We start from the raw sequence: 6000 nt of genomic DNA on the forward strand, positions 1-6000 counted from the left end.
TCCTGCTGTGTCCTATCCACGCTAGCAAGCGGGATTTGTCAGCACCAGCTTAGTGGCACATCAATGTAGCCCAAGTACAAGAGCAGCAAGCACTGCACAGACATCTATAATCACCAACCACCACCCACTGCAGCAGCAACTGCTGGCATTTAAAGCGGCTTGATTCTAGGTATTTCAGTAAAAATGCACTGGAACAAATCTTGTCCAGGGAGAAGTGTGGAGGGAAGGATGCACAGTTTTATTTGTTGAAAGAAGTATAGCCATCATTTGCTACAGAGAGTGTTTTTATAACACAATGACAAATTCTAGAGACACAAGTGAGATATTTCTGATTGTCTTACTTTCCATTCTCCTGGCTGTCTGTATCAGAGGAGTCTGAAGCCCAAACTTACCCTCCTATAAATGACACAAAGGTTGTTCATGACTCAAAGAGCTTAGTAGCTTAATTCAAAGTGGCTTTAACTATTTGTGTGTTTCAGAGCAAAAGTTCATTAATCTCTTCACAGTAATAAGAACACTGACTGAATGAATTGCACTTTTTTATTGGCTACTTGAAGTACTGCTAAATGAGTAGCAAGTTAATCGCACTTCAATGTTTTTAAAAGGTATGGGTATCTGACAGATCCAGCTTAAAAAAAAAAAAAAAAAAAAAAAAAAAAAAAAAAAAAAGACATCTCTCTTCCCTCCTGTTTTTTAAGAAAGTAAAAAGCACACGCAATTTTAGCCAGGTACACAATGAAAGATATGTAACCTTCTACTAAGCATGCACAAAAGATAAAAGATGGTCCCTTTCATATACTCATTAATACACTTGCCCTTCTAAAATTTGAAATCCCCAACTAACACACAAAAATGTGTGTTATGTACCTCTACACTCTTGCAGCTACCCTTCTTCTGTAAGTTATGTTTTCTGTTGCCAGAAAAGAGCCGACATGCTGCAGTCTTGATTTCTTAGAACATACTCCTAAAACACTAAAATCCATAGGTATAAGAATTTTAAAAACCAGACATTAAATTTATATTTACCACCTCCTCTTCACTGCAACTATACAAACTATTTAGTGAAACAGACAGAAGATTCACCAAAAAAAATTAGTCACTTTTAATTATTACTCTTTCACGATCATGTAGTTTCAACAAGGAAACTTACTCTTTTTCATTGATGGGTACTCCATCTACAATTTCATAAATCCATTTCAGAAAATACCTCAAAAACTAACACTCATAGCACGGGATTAACAAACATGCAGTGACAAAGGTAGAAAACATGGTAATAGGCTTTGACTTATAGCTCTTCCATTACTTTAAGCGCTCTCAGGATACAAAGGAAACACCTATCTTGAGAGCGATCTCTAGGCACAAAGTTTGCCTAGGAGCTGCATGAGATTAAAAACCAAATCTGATTCAATTAAACAACATGGTAATCACCACCTATATTCTGTAGCTGCTAAAAAGAGCATTTTAAAACTCCTAATCTAAATTTCAACACCTGGGCTTGAATTTGGCTGAGGTATATATATCCTTCTGTACTTGATTGTTATCCTCTGTCTTTCCTTTCCCCTGCTTTCTGTCACTCAGACGGGCATGTTAGCCCTGCTTGGCACAAGAATGAAAACCAAACCACACAGGAAATGGAAGATACTAATTACCGCTAAACCTTCGGTATTGCCTGCAGTTTAAAGGAGCTCTTCTCTTTCACCCAGCTACTTCTGCCACACTGGCTACTATCCCTGTGGAGAAAATTAAGGTGATGCCTGAACTCCTGGAAGACAAGACTTGTCAATATAAAGGCAGCTGAAACTATCCAAGGTAAACTGAAAGGTCTCGCGCTTCCTATTCATTCTTCCACTGTCGTGAAGGGAGCTCACTTTCAAGGACTACGAGCAATATTAGATGGGACTGACCACTGCAGCTTGACAGGTATAGCCTTCATTACTCATAATGAAAGTGATATACATACCTGAGCATGGACTGAGTGGATGTGGAAATAAATGCAGGAGAGCAGTGACAAACAGGGGAAGAGGGGAAAAAGAAACAAAAAGTGGAAATGAATAGAGATGTGAAAAAAGGCTAGCCCAGTACTTCACTGACAGGTCACCAACATGCAGGTAACAACAACCACCTGTTTCACAAGTCAAGGAACTGCATGCTCAGACTGCATGCTTCTGTATGACAGAAGAGGAACTGATTCAATAAAAGAAAAAGCAATTTGTAAGGACTAAATACAGGTAAAATTAATGTGCTCTGTTCCACAAGAAACAAAGCAGATTTCCACTGACTACCAGGAATGTAACAAGAGAAATGTGAAATTTACATTTAAAAGCTTTATTAATGCAAAAATTTTTCTGAAACATTCCAAGCAGGGAAAAAAAAAAAAAGTGGTTCACAAATAGATAGCCTACATTAAGACTATAAGCAGTTTGGTTTGAAAAGTGACGCTCCCTGAAATTTAGCAAAATACTGAATATATCAAAAACACGTAAAAGGATGATAGTAGCAGCTCTACATGTCAGAGGAAAGTCCTTTGAAAGAGCTAAGGAACGTCTTTTGAACCAACTATGAAAATTAAATTTTGAACACTCAACTGATTTTAGCCTTCTGTACACATCACACTAATGTTTTAAGGAAACTTACAGTGCTTTCAGATAAATGCAGAATCTTTTCCTTTCTGTTGAATTAATAATGTTCTGTAACTCAGTAAGAACCTCTACGTGAATGTAATATTCATGTTAGTTGATGCATAAGTTACCATTACAACCTGGAACTGGGCCTAAACTACACTTTGTGCTTCTACCTTCTGCTTAAACTTATGCGATGTAGGATATTCAGAAATATTCAGTAAGAGTACTGAAAAAAAACAACAGAGCAGGGAAACTTTTTTTATGGTAAGTAAAGTAACAAATAGATAATCTGTTTACAAATATATATACATATATTTCAGTAAACAGTTTAAATTGGCATTAATTGAAAACACTTGCTTCAAACACCAGAAGTATAGGATTAGCTTCTGAAACTGAAAAGCAATTTTTAAGAATATGCAGAATATATGTGACACTACATATCCTGAGTCAGTATAAAATCCAGGCATGGTTACTGTTGCCTATTTACTTCTTTAGTATACAGATTTGATTAACATATTCATTAAATTCAGTTAAGCTTAATTAAATGCAGTTCCAACAACAGCTGCATTTCTTAATGTATACTGGACTCTTCACAGAGGTGAAAGAAGTACTCATAAATGAATAAACAAGAAGCATCATTGATGAATTGCCACTGATCTTCAATGAAGAGTTGTCATCTTCCTTTAAAGCTGAAGACACTATAGAACTTCTATTATATTTTCTGAAAATTAAAGGAGAGTAATGCAGGAAGTCATTACATCATGTAACCAGTCTACTGTACAAGGTGGTTCAGATGTAAGGACTTGCTCTGAAAACCCTACTAAAAGAAATACTTCAATCTGTCTAGGCCAATTATTTCATAAGCAGCAGCAACAGTACTCCAAAGCAATTTGTGTGTGAGAAGAGGGCACTAAACACTCAATGGCACAGTTATGTATTGACTTGCTGTGTATGTCAATGGCAAAACAAAATTGTTCTTACCAATGATGATACACCATACCGTCGGCATAGTATTGTTCTGGCTTAAACTGCTTCATCAGGATGCTTCAATAGAAAGCAGATTTTAAAACTTACTTCATACCACCTATGGAACTTTAAATTTTCTTATAGGAAACACGAACCAGACAATTTCAAAGGCCTTTATTTTGGTTTTCAAGGCACTGATTAAAATGTTATCAATTAAAACCATTTACAGTGATCTGAGTACCTGCAAAGTTGTATGACATTAATTTCCACAGAATTCACAGACACAGTGCCAGACAGAAAATAAAGATCATCTATTAGTATGTAAGTAGTGCAGCTCTTTTTTCCATACTGCCGATAGCAATCTAGCTTTACTAATACACTTTTATGTGACAAGAGGGAAGAACACATCCTGTTCCGGAAGAAAAAAATTCTTGGTAGCACAAAGGAAGTTAGAAACACTAGCCATTATCAGTAAATGTTGCATGCATGCTCTGTTAATGCAATATAGAAATAAAAAAAAAAAATACGTAATCTAAAAATGGATAACAACTTAAAAAAAATATGATGTTCTCTGCCACTAAAACACTGCTTGCTAATGTCTATGCTGATATGCCCTTAGATATTTTAATTCTGCATTCTTTGTCTTCTAATGTTACATTATTTTCCATTTCCATATAAACATCACAAATATTCTACTTTCCGTTTCACTAGTTTAAACTCTTCCCTCCCAACAAGTTGTTATCTTGGAAAATGCACTGCTGATATGGAAACCACAAGGTATTACACAACAGACTCCCACAACAGCTGAAGCCAGGCCCTTTAATTTGATCAAGATACAGACAGCTCTGCTTGGGCAAAGGACTCCAGCTATCCTTTCCAGTACTATAGCCAGTAATGATATTTTCTGTTCAACAGCTTACGCTAATAAAGTCTCGTGTGTGTGAAAGGGAGCAAAAATATACAGGGATGAGGCACTGTTTTTAAAGCTGAAAGAAAAGAGAAAGGGAAAAAGAGAAAATAACACTTCTTAGCCAAGTTATAAATCAAATCCATTAAATGTGGTACAAGTTCAAAGGGTCAGCTTTGTGAGGGTTTGCCTTTGTCATTCTTCCCAATCATTCTTCCCAGTAACCCAGGAACGCACAGGATGCAGGGGAGGGGCACCACACAAGAAACAGACCGTCCCACAGAGCAAACCCTTCTCTTCGCACGACCAGACCCACCAAAAGGCAAAAAACTAACTCTCAGCCTTGCACCTCTCACCCCACCCCACGGAAAGGACCGTGTTTCACGCAGACCCGGCGGGGCCTCGGAAAGCTCTGTCGGGCTCCAGCTCCGCGAACCAGCGCAGCAGCAGATACAGGCACCCTGCATCCGAGCCCCAGGGCTCCGGCTCGGGTGCAAGCCGGCCGCTCGGCCCCGTTCTCGCTTCCAGAGAGCGGCCAACTCCCCTCTTCTTCCCCACCCCCCCACCCCCAAGACCCGGCTTCGACCCCCGGCGCCCCCTGGCAGGGGAAAATAAAAAAACAATAATAAAGAAAGAAAGAGATGTGGGAGAGGCACGGGGGCGGCGGGCGGACCTTCCCGCAGCCGGCGGGGGGGACGCGGCTGTTGTTTACATGCGGACTGCCCGCCAGGCCGGCACGGCGCGGCCGGGGACCGGGGGCAGCAACAGGCTCAGCCCGGCACGGCCCCGCGGCCTCTCTCCTCCTCCCAGCCGCCCCCCGCAACCCGGCGAGCCGAAATCCCCACGGTCACGCTCCGGGAAATAAATACGTTTCACGGGGCCCCGCACGGCCCCGGCACCACCACGGGTCCCCACAAAGGCGGGCGGCCCGGCCCGGCCCGGCCCGGCCCGGCGCCCCGCTTACCCGCCCGGCTCCGCTCTCTGCCTTCGCCCTGCCCAACCCCGAGTAACGGCGCCGGCCGCGTTGCGCCGCGGGGTAGCCGTTGAGGCACGCCCCGGCGGCCTGAAACCTAATCCTGACCGCCGCCCCCGCGGCTCGGATCGCCTCGGCTCGGCAGGGCTCGGGGGGAGCCGAGGGGTCTTCTGCCCGGGGCCCTGCCAGCGGTTTCCCGGCCGTAGGCGAGGCTCCGAAGGGGGCCGGTTGGCTCAGCGCACACCCTTCGCCAGGATGGGACCGGGCGGCTGGGCTTGCCCTCCCCTCTTGTCCCTTTTTGTTTTTGTTGTTTGTAAAAAGCGGGCACTCGCCCGTGAGCTTCTCGGGTTGTGGCGTGCGCCGTGCCTCCTGCTGCAGGTCAGCCGGGCCCAGCCTCATGCAGGCGCAGCGCAGATCACGAAGCTACCTACCCCTGCTTGCACCCCAAAGAACCACCGTCATCCCCGCTGGGTCAGCAAGATGAGTCTGGGGTTGAGTGGAGGGAAAGGGGAAACGTTTGGAAATAAAGCGTG

The 6000-nt window shown here is 43.0% G+C and overlaps 1 protein-coding gene across 16 annotated transcripts in view; it reads right to left on the reverse strand.

The window, feature by feature from the left end:
* Positions 1 to 5516, reverse strand: part of MPDZ (multiple PDZ domain crumbs cell polarity complex component) — a 114599-nt gene extending 109083 nt beyond the window's left edge. For 15 of the 16 annotated variants that reach the window (XM_032206236.1, XM_032206235.1, XM_032206237.1 and 12 more), the window contains exon 1: positions 5459 to 5516. The gene's annotated coding sequence lies outside the window, so the exon portion shown is untranslated. Of the gene's footprint in view, positions 1 to 4885; positions 4905 to 5458 lie in introns of those variants that run through there. The other variant, XM_032206230.1, reaches the window with a different exon arrangement.
* Positions 5517 to 6000: the final 484 nt, after the last annotated feature.

Source organism: Aythya fuligula, chromosome Z (assembly GCF_009819795.1).
Source record: "Aythya fuligula isolate bAytFul2 chromosome Z, bAytFul2.pri, whole genome shotgun sequence".
Taxonomy (NCBI): domain Eukaryota; kingdom Metazoa; phylum Chordata; class Aves; order Anseriformes; family Anatidae; genus Aythya; species Aythya fuligula.